General features: G+C 57.5%; 1 long non-coding RNA gene across 1 annotated transcript; it reads right to left on the bottom strand.

Moving 5' to 3' along the window:
• Positions 1-13,166: 13,166 nt before the first annotated feature.
• LOC142051078 (uncharacterized) lies at positions 13,167-23,583 on the bottom strand. The gene is made up of 8 exons (XR_012658296.1): positions 23,392-23,583; positions 23,024-23,133; positions 22,396-22,488; positions 22,027-22,145; positions 21,833-21,936; positions 19,223-19,329; positions 14,224-15,954; positions 13,167-14,023 (listed from the first exon to the last, which is right to left on the bottom strand). It is a non-coding gene; the product is annotated as an uncharacterized LOC142051078 (long non-coding RNA).
• Positions 23,584-27,421: the final 3,838 nt, after the last annotated feature.

Below are 27,421 nucleotides of genomic sequence, written 5' to 3'. Positions count from 1 at the left end.
GACGGTTCTCGTCCCTTTTCGCTCTGACGCCTCGAGCCGAGCCGGCCCCGCTCCTCCGAGCTACCGGCGGTGCCCGCTCGGCTGCTCGGGGCCAGGCCCTGTTCTCGCCCAGCCGCGAGAAGCCGCTCCGGGGTCTCCTCGGTGCGTCCAGCCCCGTGCCGTGCCGGAGCGGGGAGAGCCGGGTACGAGCGCGGAGCCCTGGGGCAGGGGTTGCCCCAGTGCCGCCGACTGTGTGGGGGGGTGTCGTCCCCCCCCGCCCCACGCGGGGGGCGCACACACGGTACACCCGCGGGGCAGGGGCATCCCCGGGGAGCCGTGCAGCCGGGCTGCGCCGTAGGAGGGAAGGGTGATGTTGGTTTCCCATTTTCCCCGCAGCCTGATCCTCCCCCTCCCCCGTACTGAGTCGCCCCCCCCCCGCCCACCCCTTCCCGCGCGTTACAGCCCGCGAAAAAGCTTTTAACAACCCGATCAACAACACTCCCTTTATCCCTCTTCCAGCAGCAGCAGCGAGAGATTAAGCCAACTGCAGCACAGAGGAAGAAGGCAAGGAGAGCCTTTTCAAGCAAGGGCAGGACAAAAATGCACGGCGTGGACAGGCACAGGAGAGGCTGCATTATCTGGAAAGCACAACACCTCCCCAACGGCAGAAAATAAGGAACGAATCGTTTCCAAGGAGCTGCAGCAGACGAATCACCTTTTTCTTTATTGCTCTCCTGCCCTTTGTTATCCAAAGCGATAGGCTTCACCACCGGGCAGAAAATATCTGCCTAGATTTACACGGACAACCAGAAACAATCAAGCCACCCAGGAAAAAGTTCACAGCAGAGGTATAACACATCAGCAGCTAAAACATTTGTTACGCAGGCACAACTAGGCACTAAACAAAGGCTTTCCAACACTGGAGGTCTAGAACAGGTAGACATTAGCACAGAAGCACAAGGGGCTCTGTCACACTGCACAAATCTCCCCGTGCCTACACACGCACACGTTCAGAAGTTATTTATCAGAAAACGCCCAACTGAGCCATTTGCCACAGTCACCAGACTCACGACGTGATAACACGACATGACACACGAGGTGGGCTCAGAGTTTTAAGGCAAAAATACCTCCCCCGCCCCCCACCCGAGATCTTTCAGGCTCCAGACCTGCCATCTCCCCGCACCAAACCTACCCGGCCAAAGGGTTTCAGGTGGCCCAAAACACAGTACACAGAAAATAGACGGGGAAAGCCCTACATTGTGCAAAAGCGAACGATGCCCGACCAGGGCTTCTCTGCGGGGCCCGGGCCCGGCACGGAGCCGCCCCCCCCCACCGCGGGGTCGGGCCCGGGCCCGGGCCCGGCACGGAGCCGCCCCCCCCCACCGCGGGGTCGGGCCCGGGCCCGGGCCCGGCAGGGAGCCGCCCCACCCCCACCGCGGGGTCGGGCCCGGCCCGGAGCCGCCCCCCCCCCCCACCCCGGCCCGGGCCCGGCCCGGAGCCGCCCCCCCCCCCCCACCCCGGCCCGGAGCGGCCCGGGCCCGGCCCGGAGCCGCCCCCCCCCCCACCCCGGCCCGGAGCCGCCCCACCCCCCACCCCGGCCCGGAGCCGCCCCACCCCCCCACCCCGGCCCGGAGCCGCCCCCCCCCCCCCACCCCGGCCCGGAGCGGCCCGGGCCCGGGCCCGGCCCGGAGCCGCCCCCCCCCCCCACCCCGGCCCGGAGCGGCCCGGGCCCGGGCCCGGGCCCGGCCCGGAGCGGCCCCCCCCCCCCCACCCCGGCCCGGAGCCGCCCCCCCCCCCCACCCCGGCCCGGAGCGGCCCGGGCCCGGGCCCGGCACGGAGCCGCCCCCCCCCCCACCCCGGCCCGGGCCCGGGGTCGGGCCCGGCACGGAGCCGCCCCCCCCCCACCCCGGCCCCGGCCCCGGGCCCGGCACGGAGCCGCCCCCCCCCACCCCGGCCCCGGGCCCGGGCCCGGCACGGAGCCGCCCCCCCCCACCCCGGCCCCGGGCCCGGGCCCGGCACGGAGCCTCCACCGCTGCCCGAACTCACTCACCAGCGCTCTCCGGCCCCTGGCCACGGCCGCGCTGCTCTCCCAGGCGGCTGCCGCAGGCGAGGGTCGGGCGCTGCCAGGCCTCCAGGAGTCCTGAGGAGCTGGCGGCCACCGCAGGGGATGGCTGCCTGCGGTCGGACTGCCGCGGCGCTCCCCGCCCAGCTCCGAGCAGTCTCCGCCGGCCACGGGCTTCCCACGCCGGGCCGCAGAGGGGCCCCGGCACCGCAAAGAGACACCTCGCGGCGCAGCCGCCCCACGCACCGCTCCCACCTCCGCTCCGCCGCGCTGCGCCACCGGAAGCCGGAGCCCCGCGGGGCGGCCCTTAGAGGGCGGCCGGAAGGACCGGCCCCCACCGGCCCCTCCCCCGCGCCGGACCGCCCCCGCGCCCAGCCGTTGAGCGCCAGCGCCCCCTGCTGGCCGGGCCGCGCTCAGCTCGCGAGGGCGCCGTGGGCCGGGCGGGGGGGACGCGCCGGCTCGGGGCCAGCTCCTTTCGGGGCGAGCGAGCGAGCGGGAAACCCCTGCGGGCCCCGGTCACGGCCGGGCAGAGCCGCGCGCCCTCCCAGAGCTGCTCAACGGGGCTGCCCCTCGTGACACATACCGAGCCGTCCGCGACGGGAGCGGGCAGAGGAGGAAGGGGCCGGCGGCCGCGGGGCCCTGGCCGCAGGCACGGCGAGGGGTGGGGGGCTGGGGCCCGTGGGGCCGCCCTGCTGGGTCACTGCCCTGCGCCGCACCGCGCTGGGGGCTGGGGCCCGACCGGCGCCGGGGGACCGGGGGCAGCCACGAGCAGAGGGCCTGAGCTTAGCCACGGCCAGCAGAACACCCCGAAGCGTGAGACGCTGCAAGGCCAAGGTGGTCCTTGGCAATGGGGGCGCCTGGGCTCGGCCTCCGCCTTACCCGTCCTGGGTCTGCGTGGCGTTCCAGGGGAATGGTGTTTTCCTTGTGCGGAAGGTGGGCTGGCCGGTCGGCCGTGCCCCGGCCGTTACCGATCCTGCCAAAGGCGCTCGCACGCTCTGGCCCATTACTGCTGCGGTGCCGCGCTGTAGCAGAAAGAAGAGGTGTTGTGTTATCTCACAAAAAGCCTCCTATGGTCAGTTGAAGAAATAACCTCTTTCCGTGGCACTGACTCTTTTCGTACAGTCCATAGCCGGCTTTCGGCTTTTGTCTTTACAGCATTCAGTTTGCTTTCTGCCAAGCTTTCTACCTGCTGTGAAACATTTGGATGGTTTTTTCTTTTTGGTTTTTTTTTCCCCTACTTGCTCCACAACTCCCACACCAACCACCCAGCGCGGCTCGCCTTTCAGCCCCCAGACCGAGGAGCCTTGCCCTGGGACGGCCCTTACATGTCAGCAGAGTTGTTCCAGCTCTCACCCTGTCCCTACCCAGCTGAGGACGTCTGTGTCCGTGGGAGGCACCCAGAAACTCCCCCTGCTGCGTGGCAGTCCCCTGCCCCGTCAGAGAAAACTGCGGCAATATCGGCTAAGTTTAAAAGCGTCGGCAGGAGGTGCAGAATACGTAAATAAAGCGGCGGTTGGCTGCCGGGTATGGGTGCAATATAAATACATTTTGTTTATAGGCCTTCGTGCCTATTCAGCGTTGAACGGCACCGCAGCCCACCCAGCCCGGGGCTCGGAGAAGGGTCTCTCCAAGGGCACAACCTAAGGCAGCGCAGGAAGCCCAGCTGCCACGCTCCCAGTCGCTACGGGACGCTCGCTTACAGTTACACTAACGAGGGTACGGATGAGGCTGGAACTAGCAGAAATGCTGACTCTTCTGGCCTTTTATTCGTGGAAGGTACAGCGCGCGAGCCTCGGCGGCTCACAGGAGAAGCGTGCAGTGCTGCCTGACTCTCATTCTCAGCTCACGTACTACTGCCAAAGCTCCTGCCCTGTGCTGTGCCAGATGCCGGCTGGCGTGAGCACCTGGGCTCCTGAGGGACCCCCTTGTCCTGAGAGCCAGAAGTACTCACTTCCCTTTGCATGAGGCCTGTAGGAGATATACCCTGCAATTTTAAAAATCTGTATCAAACGTGGCAGACTCAAAAGAGGGCATTTTTAAAAAGGCAGGTTTGTTTTCTTTTTTAACTTTACGATCTACAGCCTAGCAAAGAGCTCCCTTTCAGTGTCAGTCGCTTGGCTTTCTCCCCTACTGACGAGGTCCCAGCCGCCCGGTGAGATCTCGCTGGAGATATTCTCAGTTTCCCTCGAGTACGTGGCTGCCCTGGCCCGAGGCCAGCGAAGAAGCTGACTTTGCCCGTGCCTGAATCAGCAACACGTCCAGCAGGCGACTTGCAGAGCCCAGGGAACCCTCGTAAAGAGGTTTGGGGGTGGGGCGCGCCACATCTGCGGCATCGGCCGTGGGAAAGGACCGGCGCAGTAAAACAGGTGGGTGAAACCGCGGCGCGCGCCAATACGTGCTGCTGCCTGGGGCATCGCTTTGCTGCGGGTCAAGTCAGATGCTCTCTGTAAGAGCGAGTCAGGGTAAAGGCAGCAGCAGATTTCTTTTCTGCTCATTTTAACAAAGGCTGGACGGAGCCCATAGAGGAAGGCACTACGCGTCTTGCTGGGTTTGTTTCCCTGCCTTCTCGTAAGCTGTCGCGGAAACTTGCACGAGGAAAGCCTGTGCAAGCTGATGATGACAGCCACACACGGTTGAAGAGGGAGCAGATGGTGAGAGCAGAGGTACGCGCTCAGGCTGTGCGCTGGAAGCTAATGCTAATGCTGCAAAATAAAGAGTGGATTTTCTTTTTTGGGTTTAGGTGAGCGCTAAACATTACACGTGCGTGTGTGCGTGTGTCTCTCGCAGGTTTTTGTCATACACCCCACCCTCCCACCCCAAAAAAACAACCCACACATGCCACGCGTTAAACAGTGGTTTTCCATTGTACTTAGACGTGCTTACATAGGTGTGTTGGTTTGTTACTTTTTTTAATGCAGAAACAGCAATACGATAGATTTAATACAGCTAGCAGTTAGACGGGTGTAGCTTTAGAGCGTCGGCTGTTTACAAAGCAACTGCACACCTTCTTTAACTCACAGTTTAAACAAATGAACTTGCAGTGCATCACACGTGCTTTGTACAGTCACGTTCCACACGGCAGGTCAGATGCTTCACCCTGCCTTGTCCTTGTTCCCCCGACTCCGACGGGACCGCCGAGGCCATCCTGGGGACAGCGCCGCTTTCTAGCAGCTGGGTTGCTTGCCTGGACGCCCCACAGACAAACAGTCATTTCCCCACTGAACCTCTTCTCAAATATTTTCCTACCCCTGCAGGCCCCACGTCCTTTGGTTCATATTTCCTTTTTTCCGGGCTTTATGCACAGGACCGATGATTTCCAGAAATAGAAACAGAGGCTGATTCAGTCCAGGCTAAACATTCTCTGACCTAAACCAAACTGCCTTCGAAGAGATAGCTGTACTGTGGGCACCACCTCGGGAACAGAAGTTGCCCTGTCATAAAAAAAAAAAAAAAAAAAAGAAGGAAAACAAGGCATTTCAGGCTGAGGAGGCTGAACGGTGTGCTGGGGGCGGTGGGGAGTTGGAAAGAAACAGTTCAGACGATCAGAGCGAGCTTAGCGTTGCAAAGCGTGCCATTATTTTTAATTTGGCAGTCAGAAGAAAATAGATTCCGACACTGATTTCCTGTGTGCTGCGGGAGTTCTCGCCTCAGCATTCCTGTGCACCATTTTACTTTTGTGTCCCGTCTGCTTTGCTTTTGCGCTGTAGCTCTCCGGTTCTAGCTACGCTTCCCACCACCCCCGTTACTCTTTGACAAGCCCAGCTCTCACTGTGCTTCCCTTCCCGTATGCGCGTGCAGGGAAAAGCCCGCGCGTCTGCCACTACAGGACACGCTCTGGGAGGCAGGAGAGATGACGACGCTCCCTGACAGAGGACACAGCTGAGGGGCGGTCCGCCGGGGCTGGGGAGATGGCAGCACCTTCCCTCAGCTGCCCCATCCGAGCACGGGTGCAGGTGAACACTGAGGAGAGACAAGCAGGCAGGAGCCGCAGAGCGAGAGAGAAAATAAAATTCACGGGTGGGTGCTACTTACGTCTCATTTTTAGCGCAAGGGATGAATTCTCAGCACATTCTTGGAGCTGCCCCTTTGGGACTCACGGAGAAGAGGGAGGCTGGCCACGCGGTGCAGCCCAGCTCTGCTTCCCCTAAATGGTTTTACTGTTCAGGTGTTGCCCTAATCTGGCCGGTACCCCTGCAAAGAGTTTGGGATTTCTGCTGCCTCTCCGGGCCAGCCGCAGACCCTGACTTCATCGCAGCGAATGACCCTGCACTCCTCAGAGCGGTTGCCGAGTCACATCCCGCTGCCTTCCCTGCAGAACTGGAGACCCTTTTTCAGCCCTTGCCCCCTCTTCTCTCAGCTCGTTGCCCATCCCTTTTTCAGGGCCGGCACCGATCCCGCCTCCAGCTCGCCCTGTCTCCACCTGCGAGCGCCCAACAGGAGCTAAATGTCTCCTCAAGGACGCACGGAAGAGACGCGCAGGCAACCCAGCACAGACCCCCTGCAAACATCTTCTTTCCATTTTCTTTCCTCTCCTGACACGAAGAGATGACTTAGGAAAAGCGTACTGCTCGCATTTCACCTGCACTGCTTCTACTTTCACTTTCGCTCTCCTTGGCAGTAATTAATAGCGGTGGTTGGGGAGGGCTGGGGCATTCCCCCAAAGCGGCTGCAGTTACATCCGGGCGGTTGTGGCACTCCATTAGCTTTGTCATTTTAAATCTAAATCTTCTGGAATTGTTAGTTCTCGTCAGGAATCACCCGCACCTGCAAATTTTCTTAATGCCTACGCTTGAACCCAGCCACTGTTTAACAGCTCACCTTTATTTCTGTTCATTTAAGAATCTAAAGCTTCGTTTACTGCTTGGGTTGGAAGCAGGAGCTGTCGCTGCCTCTGAACTTTCTAACAGCCCTGTTACAATTTCAGTATTACCCACTCCCAATTTAGCTTTCCAGTTCAATTTTCATTGTAGATTCTAAAACTGTCCTTATTTTGTTTCTGATCAGGAGTCATTAATGCCTGCAGTTGATGTAATAACGGCTGTATTTAGATTGAGCTATTAATGACTCGCAACTCTATTTATGGCATAAAAAAGGACTGCCTTTATTTTTTTTTTAATTACAGATTAGGAATAATGACTGCCTGGTTTGCTCAGTAATAGGTGCGATTAAATTTAGTCACGACTCCTCCCTAAATAAAATGTATTTATTTGCACTCTAACAATTTAACCTTCCCTTTACCGGCCAGGGGCACCGACAAGTGCCCGTGCGTACCTCCGCTCCCCCTGCGCCGGCTCCCCAGGGAACAGCCTCTTACCCTGACCAGAGCCTGCAGCGGCCCGTTGTCGTCCCAGCTCCTTGCCCTCGAGAAAGCGGCCGCCTGAAGCGGCAGCAGATCCGCTGCTGCCCAAAGGGGACGGAAATGGCGCGGGGTAAATGATAATATGAAATGATAAATGAATGAAATGATCTCACAAGGGGGAAGAAAACCAGCAAAGCAAAAAACAAACCCCAAACAGAACACCATACCACTAAACCGTCTCACCGCCCCCTCAGCGCCCGAAACAACATCCCGGGAGAAAAAAAGCAAAGCAGGCCACAAGGGACCTTTCTAGTACAGATGCTGCCAAAGAGTGCCAAGCTCTGGAATCCTTACCTCAGGCAACGCCTCCGCTTCTCTAAACGCCAGAGCACGCCTGCCCGGGGGGCTGAGACAGCCCCAAAGCTGCGACCGCCCGAGGGAACACGGGAGCACCGACGGCAGAGAAGCCCAGGGGCAGCAAGAGCTGCCCGAGCCCCGGCTGGGGCTCTTCGACCACGGGCCCCGCCCCCGCCCTTCCCACAGCGCCCCGCAAAAGGGGCGGGCCGAGCCCCCCCCCGAGGGATGAAGGCTCGCAGGGTGGCAGCAGAGAGCAAAGTGCACCGCACAGCACCAAAGTGGGTGGGTGGGGCCAGGTGGGTCGGACATCAGACGGCCCGCCTGCCCATCGCCGGGGGCAGGGCCCGTTGCTAAGAGCGTGGCGAGGGGTATCAGGACCGCCCTCAACGGGCTATCGCAAGGGGTCAACACCTGTCGCTAGGGGCTGTGCCTACACGGTTCCGGCCCCCACGGTGACGTCACCACGTAGCGTGCGGGGGGTCACTAAGTGGCGTGGAGAAGTGAGCGCGGCAAAATGTCGCTACAGCCCGTGCACGGCTGCTGGCTGCAGTACCGCAGTTTGGTCGCACGGTGGCAGCAGAGAGCTAAAAGGTCGCCACTGCGCATGCGCGGCTGCCCACCTGCGGTACGAGGGTTTGGGCGCTCGGTGGAAGTAGGGGGCAGAAAATAAAGCGCCACCGCGCATACGGAACTGCCTGGCTGCAGTACCGGCATCTGCTTGCACGGTGGGAGCAGCGACCAGAGGAAAACTTCAGCCTGGGGAACGGGCAGCTTCCCGTCTGCAGTACCCGGTTTTGATCGACCGGTGACTGCCGCGATCGGGTAAGGGGCGGGTGGAAATCTCTACCAGGGTAGCGCAGCTCCCGCCTGCAGTCCCGGGGTTCGGTCGCTTGGTGGAAGCAGCGAGCAGAATACAAAGGGTGGCCACTGCGCATGCGCGGCTGCCCACCTGCAGTACCGCGGTCTGATCGCACGGTGGCAGCAGAGAGCAGAAAGAGACGCCACTGCGCATGCGCGCCTGTCCACCTGCAGTACTGCTGTTTGATCGCACGGTGGCAGCAGAGAGCATGAAGAGACGCCACTGCGCATGCGCGGCTACCCACCTGCAGTACCGCGGTCTGGTCGCACGGTGGCAGCAGAGAGCAAAAGGGCGCCACTGCGCATGCGCAGCCGCCCACCTGCAGTACCGCGGTTTGGTCGCACGGTGGCAGCAGAGAGCAAAAAGGCGCCACTGCGCATGCGCGACTGCCCACCTGCAGTACCGCGGCTTGGTCGCACGGTGGCAGCAGAGAGCAAAAAGGCGCCACTGCGCATGCGCGGCTGCTCACCTGCAGTACCGCGGTCTGATCGCACGGTGGCAGCAGAGAGCAGAAAGAGGCGCCACTGCGCATGCGCGGCTGCCCACCTGCAGTACCCGGGCTTGATCGCACGGTGGCAGCAGCGACCAGCAGAAAAGGCGCCACAGCGCATGCGCGGCTGCCCACCTGCAGTACCCGGGTTTGATCGCACGGTGGCAGCAGAGAGCCGAAAAGGCGCCACTGCGCATGCGCGGCTGCCCAGCTGCAGTACCGCGGTCTGATCGCTCGGTGGCAGCAGCGAGCAGGAAGAGACGCCATTGCGCATGCGCGGCTGCCCACCTGCACTACGAGGGCTTGGGCGGTCGGTGGAAGCAGGGGCAGAAAGTAAAGCGCCACAGTGCATACAGAACTGCCTGGCTGCAGTACCGGCATCTGCTTGCACGGTGGCAGCAGCGACCAGCGGAAAACCGTCACCGTCGGGAACGGGCGGCTGCCCGTCTGCAGTACCCGGTTTTGAGCGCTCGGTGACTGCCGCGAGCAGGGTAGCGCAGCTCCCCCCCGTGCTGTTCCGCGGTTCGGTCGCTCGGTGGCAGCAGCGAGCACCAAAAGGCGCCAGTGCGCATGCGCGGCTGCCCACCTGCAGTACCGCGGTCTGGTCGCTCGGTGGCAGCAGAGAGCAGAAAATGCGCCACTGCGCATGCGCGGCTGCCCACGTGCAGTACCCCGGTCTGGTCGCACGGTGGTAGCAGAGAGCACAAAGGCGCCACTGCGCATGCGCGGCCGCCCACCTGCAGTACCGCGGTTTGATCGCAAGGTGGCAGCAGCGAGCACAAAAAGGCGCTACTGCGCATGCGCGCCTGCCCACCTGCAGTACCGCGGTCTGATCGCACGGTGGCAGCAGAGACCAAAAAGCGCCACTGCGCATGCGCGGCTGCCCACCTGCAGTACCGCGGTTTGATCGCACGGTGGCAGCAGAGAGCAAAAAGGCGCCACTGCGCATGCGCGGCTGCTCACCTGCAGTACCGCGGTCTGATCGCACGGTGGCAGCAGAGAGCAGAAAGAGGCGCCACTGCGCATGCGCGGCTGCCCACCCGCAGTACCGCGGTTTGGTCGCACGGTGGCAGCAGAGAGCAAAAAGGCCCACTGCGCATGCGCGGCCGCCCACCTGCAGTACCGCTCTTTGGTCGCACGGTGGCAGCAGAGAGCAGAAAAGACGCCACTGCGCATGCGTGGCTGCCCACCTGCACTGCGAGCGTTTGGGCGGTCGGTGGAAGCAGGGGCAGAAAGTAAAGCGCCACTGTGCATACGGAACTGCCTGGCTGCAGTACCGGAATCTGCTTGCACGGTGGCAGCAGCGACCAGCGGAAAAACTTCACCCTCGGGAACGGGCGGCTGCCCGTCTGCAGTGCCCGGTTTTGATCGCTCGGTGACTGCCGCGAGCAGGGTAGCGCAGCTCCCCCCGTGCTGTTCCGCGGTTCGGTCGCTCGGTGGCAGCAGCGAGCACAAAAAGGCGCCAGTGCGCATGCGCGGCCGCCCACCTGCAGTACCGCTGTTTGGTCGCACGGTGGCAGCAGAGCACAAAAGGCGCCACTGCGCATGCGCGGCCGCCCACCTGCAGTACCGCGGTTTGATCGCTCGGTGGCAGCAGCGAGCACAAAAAGGCGCCACTGCGCATGCGCGGCTGCCCACCTGCACTGCGAGCGTTTGGGCGGTCGGTGGAAGCAGGGGCAGAAAGTAAAGCGCCACTGTGCATACGGAACTGCCTGGCTGCAGTACCGGAATCTGCTTGCACGGTGGCAGCAGCGACCAGCGAAAAAACTTCACCCTCGGGAACGGGCGGCTGCCCGTCTGCAGTACCCGGTTTTGAGCGCTCGGTGACTGCCGCGAGCAGGGTAGCGCAGCTGGCCCCCGCTGTTCCGCGGTTCGGTCGCTCGGTGGCAGCAGCGAGCAGTGACACATCGTCGCCACTGCGCATGCGTCTGTTCCGGGTGCGGTACCGCACTTTGGCCGCACGGTGTCAGCAGGGTCCACCATCGCCACTCCGCATGCGCGATTCCCGGCTGCCGTAGCACAGCACGGCGGCAGCGGCACGACGTCCGTGACTCTTCTCTGGGGCAAGACCCGCGCCGGCTCTGGGTCACGTTCGCCGGGATAACGGAACTGTTACTGCGTGCGCAGAGCTCATGTTTCTCTGCACCTTCCCCACTCCCGCAGCCCCAGCAGTGTCAGTCATTGCCTCCGCACCGCCCACCACCAAAGTGCCTCGAGCATTTTAGTCCTTCCGTCTCGACTGCTTTAAAAATCAGGTGGCCGTTACCGTCCTCCCTCCTGCCCCACTCACCCCCACCCCACGCCCTAGGGAGGAGAAGCAGCACAAACGACCTGGGGAGAAAGGTCCCCTTTCCCACCCCCCACCCCCCCGGAGTAGGCCCATCAGTTGCTGTAGGCCTGCGGCATCAGGGCTGTGACAGGGAGAGCAGCAAGTCAACAGGTCCTAGAGGGTTAAAGAAGAAAATCAATCAGGGGAACACAGCTGCCCTTCCGAAGGCAGGCTGCCTGGGGTGAGGGGGGCAGCTGTGCGTCAGGGCACGGGGCAGCCAGGCAGACCAGGTGCCAGTGGCTGACCTGCAAAGGACTTGTGCGCTGCTGAGCCTTGGGCTTCGTTGGCTTGGCAGCGCCTCGCCTCGCCTCTGCACTGCCAGCACCCTGCTCTGCTCATCCTGCGTAAGCATAAGGCTTCAGCGAGCACAGAACAGGAGGCCAGGGAGAGGGAGGACGTCACCGGGGGAAAAAAGAGTCATGCGGGGGGGCCATGTCAGGGGAAAGCGTTTGGGAGGGCACAGACACACGCAGAGGGAGGGCGGGGGAGGAGGCGGACACCGCTGGACAGGGGCATGTCTGGGCAGACACGCCACGGGGAACATGCATGGGGATGACTGACACCAGGGGGTCCCCCCAGGATAATCCACAACGGGCAACTCACCTGGGCTAACCTGCAGCAGATGATCCGCTCCAGATAACTGACCCGCTCCGGCGAATCCATTCCAGATAAGCCCCAGCAATGCCCCTCAAACTGCCGGTGTTTCACCCCAAATTTTCCCCAGTTTAGGGTTTTCGGTGGGTTTATTTAGTTTTGGTGATTTCCGGTTGGATGGTTTGGCTTTTTTTGTTGTTGTTCGGGTTACTTTGGTTTTGTTCGTTTGGGGTTTTTTTTTTTTTTGCTTTTCCATAAGGTAAAAGTTGGGATTGCTTTTCCAAACGGTTCACTTCCGGGTTTTTTTCACCCTTTCCACAACATTGAAATTGGCGATTTTTTGCTTTTGTGCATGAGAATGGTTAGCAGGGTTCCGCCCCCCCACCCCCGCTTTTTTTACCCCCCTCCTTTCCAACTGCACAAACCCAGCAGGAGTGGGCTTTCCCAAGAGCCCCGAATTGTTTTCTTTCCCCCAAACCTGTTTGGGGTTTTTCACCCCCCATTGCAGACCCAGACTCAGGGGCTTTGGAGTGTGTGTCTGCCCTGGCAGCAGCTCCCAGGCTGCCTACGCAGCCCCAGAGGGGAAAGTCCCCATTTGGGGGAATCGGCCCCAAATCGGGATGGGAGAAGGAGAACGGGGAAGGGGCAGCATTTGAAAGCGCTTTTGTGCCTTCAGTTGATTGGGGGGTGGGCTGTGTGTCTAATTTTTAAATCTTCTCTATAAACATCTCTATCAACGTGGTTTCTTTGCATTTTAAAACCTTACATAGCATAGACATTTGCACTATGTGTCTACTTACACATCCTTACGGAGTACATCTATATTTTATATATACTATCTGTTTTACATTTACATACAACATCTGTTTAGACTTAGCTATTATATTTACACTTACACCTATTTAGGCTATTTACACTTACACAGAATATCTCTTTACACATACCTGTTTAGACTTCCATATTAACACGTACATAAAACAGCTATTTAGGCTAGCTATCTGCTTACTTACCCTTTGACACTTCAATCTTTTTCGACTTCTCTATTTAGACATCTACTTACAGTTATACCTCGGCTTATTTCACTCTATATAACCTCTATTTAGATTACACATCTACTTAGACTATGTAACACACACTAAGCGTAGATGCTCGCTCTAGTCAGACTTTCTTCTGCTTTGAATTCCTTCATCTATCCTTTTCACTTTAAACTCCTTTATTTTTTGATCTAGATATATAGACGGTCGAGTTACTTTTGTGTTTTAAAACCCTGCATCTCGATGCAGAATTTTTGTATCCCGAAATCCGTTATATAATATAGGAGAGATAAGTTCTTATCTCAAAATCCCTTTATGCATCTATAAATTAATATTACACATGTCAATATATATAAGAGGTTTTTGTAATAGCCCCCCTGAATTTTCAGGCATTTTGGGGCTGTAACCCCCCTTTTTGGGGGGGAACCCCTACATGACGCCCCCACTCACCTGTTCCTCTGACGCATTATCAGCTCCCCCAGTGACACCGGGGCACCCCACATGACATCATCACACCCCCCCCAGGACTCCCCCAATTTTATTCACCCCCAAGAAGGGCACTAAACAAGGGAACCTGCTCCAACCTGCAGCTCATTACTTTAATAGTGCCATTTACAAAGGTACACGCACACCCCTCCCACACCCCCCAGAAAAGGGGGAGCTCTGCTAAAATCTAAAAGGTGGGGCAGCCCCCCAAACAGCTGCAGCCCCCCCAGCCCCTGTCCGCAGGCTGGCGGCTGCCCCACGGCAGAGCAGGAGCGTGCCAGAGGACGGTGTCACGTCTCTCTCGGGCTCCGCTCGGACATGTTCCCGCACTGGGACGGGCTCCCCGGGGTGACAAACAGCCCCGGTCCCTGGGGGCCCCGACTCTCCCCACCGGGCAGCCCTCGCGGCCGCACCTGCGGGGCACCCGCTGGAGACAGAGCCAGGAGCCTCCAGGCCGAGGGATGGCCCCTTACCTTCACCACGCTTAACGACCGGCAGGCATCTCTTGAGCATCACGAGACACTTAGACGACATCTGAAAAACAGAAATCCCAAACTATATTTCAGCACGTTAATAAAATAGCACAGAAGAAAATGGAGGAGCTCAGTCAGCATAAGGGGTAGGAAGGAAATTGAGCCGCAGCAAGATTCCAGGCAAACGGGTCACGTCAAAACACAACACATCCTTTAAAAGCTAGAGTGATTGGAACGCTTGAAAACGGTATTAAGACTAACCGATACCATTTTGAACAGATCCTTCGCGTAACACTGAACGCTCTGGCTGGTGCTGGAAAACGTCTCATCCCTTCCTTACGGCACCGCTGCGGGGAGATAACCCCGTGAGGCTGCGGGGCAAAGTTGTACCGGAACCGGAACCTCCGCTTACAGACCCACCGCAGCAGCTACAGCCCTCGCCCTGCCGCCGCACGTCTTGCTGCCTGGCTCCACGAAGCCTGAAGTGAAGCGTGTCAAACTTGAAAGAGTAACGTAAAAAATTAAGAATAAATCTCAGTAATTCACTTTGTGCTGAGAAGGCGGGCGCGTGTTTACGCACATCCAATATGAGCGTCTAGGCTCTAAAAGCTTTCCATTTTCCTTCTGCGTTCATTCAACTCGCACAGCCGTTCACGCCCGCCATAAGATTATCTATCTCCAAAATACACAGCAGCAACGTGACTGGGGGGTTTTGGCGTGTTACGGAGTCGGGAGGGACGTCCGCCCGGCTGCCCCGCCCAAGAGATGCTGCTGAACTGCCAGGGAAACGCGCGTCGAAAGCGAGACTGAAATAAAGTACTTAAGAGCGCTCCCTCAAAATACCGGCAGGAAACACCCCCCCACAACATTCAGTCGCCCCTCATTAAATATTTACAACAAATACCTACCTGCTTAAGTACACCTAACAAATCGTACCCTACATCTGCTTGGCAGTTACAGCTGAAAGAGCGCAAGTCACGTCGTAAATCAGACGATGTTAGCTTTTTTTTAAACTTTCATTTATGACAGAAGAATCGGTGAGTGAAGAGATCCCCGATACAGTTTTACTTTTTTTGGGGGGGGAAAAAAATAATACCACAACAAAAAACCACACAAATCAAATCCCCAGTGTTGCAATACACGGGGCTACCAAGAAGGACCGGCAGACCTGCTAATGCGTTCGGCTGTACCGAAGCATGCAGGCGAACCGCATTTTATGGTATCTCGACTGTTACAACTGAGAACCCAAGCACTACCAATGCCATCAACCTTTGGAGTATGTGCTGTGCTTGGATCTCCGCAAGGACCATGGATTTTTTTGTCTTTAAAAAAAAGCAATACTTTGCAAGTCTTGTGCTGATGAGTTCTGCTGACAAAGACACTGTCTCTAAGATGCACTCTGATGGCAAGTTCATAGAATGCAACCTCACTGAATAAGAAATATCTCAATTTTTCAAAATCTCTTCCTAACAAAAGTCACACTGTGGGGCTTTCAGATGGGTCAGATTATGCATCCTTTCACAACAAGAAACACACCAGCTAACCAGGATATTCTTGCAGTGGCCAGGTGCCTCTTCATCATGTAAAAAAGGAAAAAACCCAGAGCCAGCAATAAGTATCACACAGGTCAACACAGATCTCTTCCAGAGCACCCCCCTCATCAAAACGAACATGCCCATCGGCTCACCTGCTCTGCACAGATTCCAGCATCACACCCCGCTTCCGTCATCGCTTGTGGCACCAAACGTATCAACACACAGTAAACTACCGTTACGCTCGTGAGAAATCACCGCCCCGTGACTTCCTCATTACTACCCAGCTCACTTCTAATGCTCATACGCCGTTCCAAAGACGGCCCACGTGTTACCTACAAAACTGAAGAGCTCGACGACGGACCACAGCATTCTCTGGTCTTAGATGCTGGCCGCTGCCCCACCTTCTCAGACCTCTCATAGGCGTGCGGCAGCAGCACTCCGAGCCTGCCAGCGGCACCTGCAAAAAGCCAAGCGAAAAGGCACCTCCTGAGATGCTGCCCGATGCCACAGCCTGCCCGCACCGATCCCCGTCTCGCACCCCTTTCCCTCGACAGCCTCCCACCCGGCCTACGTCACTTGCAGCTGAACACGGCACCTCGCCCGCCGTCCGTAACACCCAAACGACACGCGTTGCTTATAACTTCACCAGCAACACAACACCTCAGAAAAGAGCTGCTACTTCAGCCCACCAATCACCACTCGCCTTGCTCGACTTGCCTCCTTTGCTCATTGCTACGCTACTTCAAAACCAAAACAAAAGACAAACGCAAGGAGCAATGGAGTCATAGAGGCATCGGTCACATCTTCCCTCTATATACACCACGCACCGACTCACCCGCTTACATCGGTCCCCTCAGTTCCCCTCCGTCGCCCTGCACGACTCGTCCCTCGGCATCTCCAAAACCAATACGAAACAAGTCGCCTGGTTGCACAGCAGTACCTTAACTGTTCCTGAACACCGACTATAACCTGCCATTAAAAACAAACATATGACATCAAACATGAAGCCCTACGCACGTACAAGCTTGAACACCCTGCAGAGGTAATCTGCTCAGCTGAACTCTAGCTGCCTCTCCCAGATAGCCACGGTCACGGCCTCCGAGCCCACAAAACGTCACGGTGATTACGGTCCTTGCCTGCTGAGGAGGGCCACTCCATCCGAGATGACGGTACCACCTTTCCCCCAACAGCCTTAGCACAGCAAGAGATGAACCCTAAGCTCTCATCGCTGTGCCACCTACCCGACTCTACACGGCCAGCAAGGCGGCTCCGAGCCAAACTCACAAAACGCACACACCAACGCTATGAGAAACACTACAAACTGCGCGCCTCCAAGACGAGAGAACGCTCTCGGCAAACACAGAGACAACTGGACGGAAGAGCTCGTCCAGCAACAAGACCTGCAGAACCCTGACAGGGATGCAAGGAGGCCCTAACGAGATCCAAAATGATTAGAAGAGCGTCAGGGCCCGTGACAAGAAGTTCCTCTCAAAACTGAGAGGGAGGAGGCACAAGAAGCCCAGCTACAAGACCTAAGAACGTAAGGATGCAGGGAAGAAATCACGCTCCCTGAAAACAGACAGCGACAGAGCAGAGCTGTTCACGCATCTGGGAACGACGCCGCAGACGACAACTGCCCAGAAACTCCTCAAACATCAGAGCGATCCACGCTTTAAACTGTAACGCAAAAAGAAGCACCCGATGGGCGCCGGCCCCACAATTAGAACCTTGCCAGCCCCTAGGGATAGCGCTGTGCTCCTGAGAGCAAAGAGAACAAAGTCACCAGCCCCATGCGCCCCCTCACTGCGACCCAGCTCGCCTGAAATGCTCCTCAAATAGCCTTCGGTCGCATCTTCCCTTTAATCCCGCACACGGACCCGCTGCCTTAGTGTGCTCTACTCAGCTCTGCTCCATCACCCTGCACAGCTCCATCTTCATCCTCTGCAAGAACAGCATGATAGAACAAGTCACCTGGACGCACAGCAACAGCTTAACCATTCCACAGGTCTTGCTTCCACGTAGGAATACCATCTAGAGCCCAACTACTGCATGCCATTAAAGGAAATACCTTCAATCAAATGTTAAGCCCCACGCACGTACAAGCTTGAACAGCTGAGAGGTGCCCTCTGCTCAGCTAGCACTCTAGCTGCCTCTCCCAGGCAGCTACGGTCATCCCCTCGGCACCCACAAAACACCCCGGAAATTACCATCCTCGCCCGCTGCCAACGGCCACTCGCTCCGACGAGGGTTGTACGGGCGTTGCCAAAACAGTCTATGCATATTAACATTAACCATATACTCTTATTGCTATTCTTTCCTCCGCTCTACCATTGCTACACCCCCAGGCGGAGCAGCTCTGACACAGGCATCGACATGCACGGACCGACACCGCTCACAAATACTACAAGCGACGCGATCGAGGCACCTAAGAAAACTCTCACCGAGACGACGGACTTCCGGCCCAGAGATGCCACCGGGCGAGAAGATCTATACGGCAGCGAGGAAGAAGCTATAGCATCCGCAGAGAAGTCACCTACCATCATCACCTGCAATAAAACCATATACCCACAACTAGGACGACGTACGAGCGACAAGCCACTCTTAAAGACCTCAGAACGTTCAGGTGCAGGGAACAGGTCCCAGAAAAGGGCTCTGCGTATTCAGACTGCTCCTCAGCAGCAGTATCGAGGCCGCCTTAATCACCGCTGCAAAAAGATGACCTTCTATAAAGGTCTAATATTTCAGACACAAGACAAATCTATGCAGTAGACTTAAAATGCGAGAAAGGAAGCTCTCGGTTACCATTATGCCGATGAGCCAGGGCTTGCAAAACCCTCAATATTGCTACCTAGGTGCCTGCTCAGCACGGAGAACAACAGACACATCGAGACCCGAGTACAGTAAGGAACAAAGACAGACTACAAAATCCACACAACAGCACAAGCACAGGCAGGAACTCCCCCTGCCTGGCAGATGCTTCTGTTTTGCAGAAAGGACACCACAACCTCTCTCGGCCCAAACGTGTCCGGTCTCTGAACGGTACCCTCCGCTGATTTTACAACCCCTGCCTGCCCCACCTGCGCTTCCCCCAACCGACCGGCCACCCGCACAAAGACCGCATCGGCCCCTCAGCTTCCCTTCCAAATCTGGGGGCTCAAAAGCCATCCTTTAAAAAGGCCACACAGGCTACGTAGGATGGGGCTGCGGTCACACGGATACTCTTCATCTCCAAACGTGCGGTGCCATCACTCAGCATCGCACCACTCAACGCCGGCCACTTCCGCAACAACAGCCTCCTCGGAAGCGCCGTGAACTTCCGCTCCCCCACGCTCTAATGAGGCTGGATGTCGTGGCCGCCGCCACCTACGGTGCCTAGAGAACCAGAGAGACAAGGCGACCCCTGCGCCTGGAAGCGGCCGCCCGCTCACAAACAATTCCACACCTCAAAAATAACAGCTGCTACGGCTCCCTGTTCATCGCTCACCTTGCCCAACGAGCTCGGGGCAGACATCCCGCTTTGCATATAGTTTTGTGAGTCCCTTCATTAACTAGTCACATAGGTGCTCACACTGCACGACCCCTCCGTTGTCACGTGCTGACCTACCTTCTCACGATGCTCTGTTCGCCCCCTCCCTTCCGTGTCCGGCTCCCTACCGCGCATCTGCACCAACAGCCACATTCCAGACTCATCCTTTCCCCTACCGTGCCAACACGGCTCCGCTCACCTCCCAATCCGTGCCTCCCGGGTCAGTGGCCACGTCAGGTGCCTGCTCGCATTCTCGGTCCGTCCCCGATGGCTGGGGAACCGTCACCTTCAATGCCGGGCCCACTTCTGGGGAAATACGGAGAGGCACACAGATGTTGGACACTGCTTTCCAAAATCAAGAGCTCACCACGCAAAACAAACTAACAAATCCTTTTGACCGACTTGTTCGGCAACACAGAGACCCCAAAGGCAGAAATCCCAGACGAGTGACCTCACAGCCCGCCCCGTCACAGCACACGACGCCATCTGCTCGCCTTTGCCGTCACGCCTCGCTCGACTGTCCTGCTTAACCCTCGACCTGTTACTTAAACTGCAAGAAAAAGTCAAACCACGCAACACACAAAAATCACAGTTCGTGTCAGATGACTCAAGCACAGGCGGACACCGATAGGGCAAATGCCAAAAGCAATACGGGAAGCAAACAGGCGTGGCTGGTGTAGCGACACACTCTCCTTTTGTAGGTAACTCACTCCTGAGCGACTCCATGAACAGCCGCGTGGAGAACCTCTCGGCAGACAGCACGCTCGAGTGGCCGTGCTGACACATACGGGGAAGGAGACTGGGCTACCGGAGGCTGCTTGCACACAGAACACGACCATTAGCTAACACTTAAACACCCCTTTCCCAACCATTCCCCGGTACCAAGACTTCAAAAACCCCTCCTCTCCTCCTGAACTGTCAGGGAAGGAACCTCACTCCTTCCCGACAGCTCCTGCCCTGTATTTGCACCCCTAAAGCCCCTCTGTCAGCCGCTCCTCGGGAGCCGCCCTTCCCACCTCTGCCCCGCGTTCTGCGAGCACCTCCCACCTTCCGGCTTCCCGCAGACTCCGTGCTCTCTACAGGCCCACAAAATAACAGAAGCCCTGATGCTTATAATCTACAAGGGACCTGCCGCAAGCTGCAAAGGTTCTCGGGACAACGTGGTACTCTGCGGGCGATCGGGAAAGGCGACGAGCAGTCCCGTACACCGACACACACTATGCGTTACGTCCCTGCTGCTTTCTGAAGGAAGGCTAGAGCTCCATATACAGATGTGTACAACACACTCACCCTAACCCCTACCGCAGCATCTCACCATCAGTCCTATTGAGAGATAACGTCAACAACTTGCACAACACAGGCAAAACTGGTGGAAAAAATATAAGGTTCTACCTTCAGTCAAGTCAAAATTCCTGGAAAACAAGACAAAACAAACAAAAAACCTACCACACACAAAAAAACCCAACAAACCACAAACAAAAAAACCCAGACAAAACCATAACACCCCCACAAAACCAAATAATCCAAAACACACTATTAGACCATCTTGCTACCCCTGAACACCCAACAAAAACTTACTGACCCAAGGGAAAACAAAAGCTCGTACAAGTGTACTTCCTAATATATATCTGCTGCTCAACTTTGACTGCTCCTTAATCTCTTACCTCAACCAGAAACCTCCCCATCTCTGAATGTCAAAACACACCTACCCAAAGAGCTTAGACAGCTCAAAACCTGCAACCAACTCAAGGAACAGTACCAGAGAAGCCCAGGAGCAGAATGAGCCTCCTGAAAAAAGGCTGGGGCTCATCTACCCCAGCGGAATGGCAAAGCAGAACGAAATCTTTTAAGAACCCCTTCTCAAAAAATATCTCTGGTTATAAAGTAAATCATTTATTGTAAAGCCATCAACCATTCGGAGTCACCTCAACGCTCTCTCTCGCTCAGTCCCTTAACAGAACTAGATCAGTCTCAAAGGACAAAAAACACGAAAAGAAACGTGGAAATACACAAGCGTATCGGGAACCGTATGAAGCAGCTAAATTAACACCTCAGTAGCTGGGGCAAAACTAAATTGTAAAGGACAACAAAAAAACACCCCAGGAGACACATGGATTAAAACAGATGAAGGCTCTCTCTTCTCGCAGAAGCTCAAGAAGAGACCTGAGCCAACGGTACACAGCTCTGGGGTATCGGATACCGAAAAGAAACATACTCGAGACAGAAAACAGACTGCTGCGGAGCACAAAGGTGGCTTTGGCAAAGGTTCTGCCGGGACAAGAGTCACAGTTACAGGGAACGGACAGCGGCCGGCAGGGGAAACGCCGTCGGCGTGGAGGGGCCAGCGGGGGAAATGCCGCCCTCAGCTAACGCTGCGCTATCAAGCCTTAAGCGAAAACTGCAGAGTAGTTACAGGAGACGGGCATAAGATGGATGCTGAATATCACTTGATGGTCACAAAATCTCATGGGGATGGGCACCACGTAGCCTCACGGACACCCCTTAGACCCAAACGCTTAACGAAAGACGCTTCTTGCCAAAACACAAGCTCGACGAGGAAAAGCCAAAGCTGATGCGGGGGCAACTACTAAAATCTCAGTACGTGAGCAGGCATTACTTAAGATGGTGCGGTGGTTCTGCTGGGTCCGTCCAACCTGAGCAACGGGTTCTAACGCCTGTCCAGCAGCGTCCATGGTCTCTCTCACGGCCTCCCACATCAGAAACCTCCCCTGCCCAGGACCGCGTTTTGCATGTTCCACCCCTCCCCATCCCCGCAATGAAAATCAAACACAACAAATAAGCAGTCTACTTCATCTTCTTGGCCTCCAAAAGAAGCTTCCTTCCTCTGCTGAGCGTCGACACCAACATCCTCGTGCCGTTCCTCAAAAGCAAGCTGGTCCTCGGGTGCCCGTACTGCCAAAAGAAGACAAAACGATTATGCTCTTATAACGAGCTCCATCATCCTCTCCTCCTTCAGGAAATCGAGTCCCGATTGCTACATACCAGAAGTTTGTGCAGTAGATGGCCGAGGCCAGCCCCGTAAATGAAGCACTCTGTGACCCTGCTTTCTCTTTTGGCCACAGCACCCGCCACTGGGGAGCCCCAAACCCCTTCGTGACTCCCTACGAAAACCAGATACAACTAGTTCAAAACATCTGGCAGGTGAGAGATGACCGACAAACACGTACAGCCCACCTTACCCTCAAACCAGCCAGAGAGCTGACTTCCTCCCCCACTGAACTCTCATCTTCGACAAATTCACCAAACAGAACAATGTTTACACTGAACAGAACAAAACCCTTACCCTCTGACACTCTGAAACGGGTTTGTGCACCCACAAAATATATATATTCACGCTACCGACCCACGTACCACACTTCCTCAGGGTCAGCCCCACAAAGACAGGAGAACGCCCAATGCTCTCTCCATGGATACCCCGATGCTCCGCTCCCTTCTTTGCTGCTCCTGTCACGGGAAAACGCTGGGAATAAAAAAAGGTTCAGAGAAGCAAAACAATAAACAATAGGGAGAGGGACCAGCGCAAAGGAATAGAGAGAGGAAGAGACGAACAGGAAGGACAGACAACCCCATCCTGAGCACAGCCTCTGGGAGAGGGAAAGAGGAAACAGCAACCGTTATTACCGCAGATCAACCCTGACCAAAGCCTCCTTCCACAGGGGCTTCTGGACACACCGCTCCTTCCCCGCGCTACTGCTACGGGCCCCTGCGCCGAGGGGGAATCCAGTGCAGGCAGAGAGAGGCAGAGAAAAGTAGCCACAGGCTACAGGACAGAGAGAGGGAGGACTGAAAAGACGGGGAGGCAGGGAGCCACTCAGAGCGAGATGGAGAAAGAAGGTGCGGGGGGGTGCAAAAAAAAAAAAAAAAAACAAACAAAAAAAAATTTTGCAGCAGGTAAGGAAAGAGACGGGGCCGGGGGAGAGACAGGGAGGGCCCAGGACGCACAAGAGAGGCAACGGGGCCCCAGTGGCCCAGGACTCACCGCGACTCTCGCTCTCAGCGCTGCTGGCACAATTTAGCCGTTCAGATGCTTCTTTCCCCTCCTCTCCTCCCTGCCTCTTCTGCAGCTCCAGACTCTAGGCCGACCTCCACCTAAAGAGGATACGTGGGTGTCTTACCGCTCTTACGAGATGAGGCTTCCTCGGCACGTAGCCTAGCTCGCTCGTGCACTACACGCCCGTACCCAACTCCGGGTTACGCGTACGGACCCTGCGGTGCACGTTGGTGGCCTGGCCCGCTGCGGACTATGAAGGGGGATCCTTCCTCCCTCACCTGCAGGGACAGGCTCTCTCTTGCCTGCAGCAGGAAGGCAGCTGGCAGCCAGAGCGCCTTCAGTTTCTTCTGCTTTACCTTTCGTTGGCGTCTCCAGCTTCAGCCGAGGCAGCTCCTGTCCACAGCCGGGAAGGGCTCTGTGTGTCCCTTTTCGCCCCGGCGCCGCGAGGATGGCAAAGCCGGGCAGAGAGAAGCCACGCAAGCCTGAGACGGCCGCAGTCGACGGCGTCCCCGGGGGAAGGACAGACAACCACGTCCTCAGCACGGTCTCTGGGAGAGGGAAAGAAGAAACAGCGACCGTCATTACCGTCGATCGACCCTGACCAAAGCCCCTCCTTGCGCAGGGGCTTCTGGACACAGCGCCCCTTCCCCGCGCTACTGCTACGGGCCCCTGCGCCGAGGGGGAATCCAGTGCGCTTGAGGGCCGGCTCGCTGCCTTCACGACAGGGCCTGGGGGCGGCCAAGGGCTACGCAGCACGCTTCAGGGGAGGTGCCGGGGCTGGGGGCAGGCGCACGGGGCAAGGGGGGGGCAAGGGGAGGCTGAGCGGGAGCTCCGGCGAGCCGGGGAGGCGGCCATCATCTGCGCCCTGGGCAGGGGGAAAAGGTCCTCCTCCTTTCCCTCTTCCCTTCTGTCAGCTCCCGGGGAACTCACCGCTTCTCGGGGAGCGGCCGCACCTGCAAGCCCCCAGAAATCAACATGAATCCAACCCCAAAAATACACCGCGCCTACCGTACGCGGCACGGCCGCCCGGCACCCGAGCGCCGGAAGACCGCGCCTCCTGCCACGCCCCGGCGAACCACGTGACAGGGCCGGCAGCCACTGCGCCAGGACTACACCTCCCGGCACGCTCTGCGCCACAACACGGCCGCCCGGCAGCCGCGCGCCGCAAGGACTACACCTCCGGGCATGCTCTGCGCCACAACACGGCCGCCCGGCAGCCGCGCGCCGCAAGGACTACACCTCCCGGCACGCTCTGCGGCACAACACGGCCGCACGGCCAGCCTCCAGGCACGCCGCCAGCCCGCCCTCCCCGCTCTCGGACCCTGCGGGCCACCGTCCCGGCCGCCGATGCACCCGGAAGCCCCACCGAGCCCTCAGCACAGCCTCGCTCTCCCCACCGCCCGCTCCGACCCAGCGCTGCCCCGCCGCAGCCCTCCTCGGGGCTTGACCCGGGACGCAGCGCTCCACCACCCAGCCCCCGCTCACCTCCTCCCTCGCTACAGTCGCAGCCCACTGACGCTCGGCCACAGCTCCGCTCCGCCCTCGGCTCACACTGGCCCCCCGGAGCCGGGCACCACCCCTTTTCCAGGGAGGAGCCGGCACCATCAGCCCCACCGCCCGCACCTGGGGCTCCTCCATCCAGACCCCGCCATCAGCTGAGGCGCAGCAGCAACGGGGGGCCCCCTCCCCTCACCCCCACAGTGCACCACCTCCTCCCCTGGGCTCCATCACAGCCCCTTGCCCCACGCAAAGGCAGCGCAAACGCAGCCCTGAGGGCAAAGGAGAGGGCAGGTGTTTGTGCAGGCGCGCACGTAACAAGTCCCAGGAGCCATTCGTGGGTCAGGGTCCCCAACGCTCCCCCTGCCCCAAGGCCACCTCGGCCGCCGTTGCCGCAGCCGCACGGAGCTGGTGTTGGCTGCGATAGTGCTCATTTTCTCCACAGTAGCTAGGAAGGGATACATTTTGGATTTATGCTCAAAACACCGTTAATAATGTAGAGATGTTTTGGTTCTTGCTGAGCACTGCTTCCACAGTCAGGGCCTCTTCTGGTTCTCTCAGTGCCCCACCAGCAAGTAGGCTGGGAGAGGACACAGCTGGGAAAGCTTTCCCAGCTAACTGACCAAAGGGATAATCCATACCATTTGACATCACGCTCAGCACACGCAGCTGGGGGAAGAAGGGGGAGTCCTTGGGGGCTACGGCATTTCTCTTCCTAAGTAACCGTTACACATGACAGAGCCCTGCTTTCCCAGAGGTGGCTCAACACCTGCCCGCCGAAAAGGAGGAGTGAATTAATTCCTTGCTTTGCTTCCACGCACAGCTTTTGCTTTACCTATTAAACAGCCTTGATCTCAACCCATGATTTTTCTCACTCTTACCCTTCCAGCTCTCTCCCCCAGCCCACTGAGGGTGGAGCGAGCAAGCAGCTCCCTGGTGCAGAATAGCCAGCTGGGGCTAAGCCACGGCACGCGCTTGTCCCGGTTTGGCAGGGAACGGACCTTCCGTCGCCTGGCTCCTGGGGCGACGGGCTGCTGGGCAGAGGGGGAGGCCACCAAAGGTGAGGAGCAGGGCACGGGACAGTAGGAAGAGAGAAGAGAAGAGCGGCATCCGGCTGGACGGGCGGGGGGGACGTGTGTGCGTGTAGTGAGAAGGCACGAGGCAGGGAACAGGACGGCCAGAGAAGGACAGGGAGCCTGACGGAGGTGGAGATAAAAGCAGCAGAGAGAGGGGAAGAGAGGCAGCAGAAAGAGGGAAGAGCAGGACACAGACCAACAAAGAAGGAAGAGGAGCAGGCTGGAGACGCACAAAGAACCTGGGGCAGGCAGCACGACAGCGAGGGAGGAAAGAAGAATAGGGGCAGGAAGCTGGACCGAGCGCGATGGAGAAAGACAAGATAAGCGACAAGAACAGGGCAGAAAGGGAAGAATGAAGCCACGGGGACAGGGAGCCGAGACAGCCAACGACGGAGGGAAGGGGCCGGGGAGGGAACACCACAAAACAAACCACAGGGCTACGTGGTACAGAGCACGAGAAGGCAGAGAATTAACAATTAGGGACAGGGAGCCAGAAAAACAACAACAAAACAACACCCAAAACAAAGGGAGATGGGGAGCAAAAGGAATCGCAATGCGTACAGAAAGAAGAGAGAAACAATTCTAAAAGAGGGTCACGGGGAAGCCAGAGACAGCAAGATGGAGAAAGGACAAAAGCTACAGGCTACAGGGCAGAGAGGGAAGAATTAATGGATAGACACAGAGAGCTGGGCAGAAAGAGGTGGAGAAAGGCTGACGATCACACGGCCAACAGGGAAGAGAGAAGAGAGGGAGGAATTTTAAAAACAGGGGCAAGAAGCCAGAGAGAGGGAGAGAGAGGCAACACTAAAATGGGGACAAGCCACAGGGCGGCGAGGAGGGAACCGATGAATAAGAACAGGAGACCAAAGAGAACACAACGTAGAATGGAAAAAAGGAACAGCGGCCCAACAGGGAAGGAGGAATTAAAGATCAGGCACTGGGAGGCAGACAGAGACAAACGAAGAAACAAGTGGAAAAAAAAAACAAAACCAAAAACACAACAACAGAAATGGGCTACAAAGACAGAGAGAGAGGGAAGAAAGAAAACATAGCAGCAAGGAGCTGGACAGAGAGAGATGAGGACAAACAAATAGCACGGGTCTACGTGACAGAGAACGTGGAATTAGAACACAGAGAGAGGGAGCCGGACAGAGAGAGAGGCCGAGAGAAAAATCTAGACGGGCTACAGCGGGCAGAGGCAGGAATTAAAACCTAGGGACAGGGAGCTGGACAGAGAGAGACGGAGGTCACAGGGAACAGCGGCGGGTGCAGGAAGAACAGGAATTCATGAACAGGGAAAGGGAGCTGGACAGAGAAGAACTCAGAAAGGCAAGAACAGTAGCAGGGTGCAGAGCAGAGCAGACGAATGAAAAAGCGCGGCGGGAGCGTTGAGGCAGACAGAGAGATTAAGAAAAAAGCCACGGGCTACGTGGCAAAGCAGGAGGAATTCAGAAACGGGGATGGCAACCAAGGGAGAGTGAGCTGGTGAAGGACAACGGGCATTCCAAGTGAGGGACGGGGAGCTGGGAAAAGCGAGGCAGAGAAAAACAGAATCACAGAGAGAATCACACAAAGCCAAAAAAGAAGAAACTGAACAACAGGAACAGGTGTAACCAAAGCGATGAAATCAGCCAACCAGAGACGGTGTTCCATTACGGGAACATGGAGCGTACGAATCAGCGCACCTGTTGATCTGCATTTTAGTCCCTAGGCGATCGTTAACGTCAGCAGAACAACAGACAATGTGCTTCTGTCAGAAAAGGACGACAAAACGCGGTTTCGTGGAGCGGACTGAGAGAACTAGCCAAGACTG

Source organism: Phalacrocorax aristotelis, unplaced genomic scaffold (genome assembly GCF_949628215.1).
Source record: "Phalacrocorax aristotelis unplaced genomic scaffold, bGulAri2.1 scaffold_79, whole genome shotgun sequence".
In the NCBI taxonomy this organism is placed as follows: Eukaryota; Metazoa; Chordata; class Aves; order Suliformes; family Phalacrocoracidae; genus Phalacrocorax; species Phalacrocorax aristotelis.
This window is presented reverse-complemented; position numbering and strand designations above follow the sequence as displayed.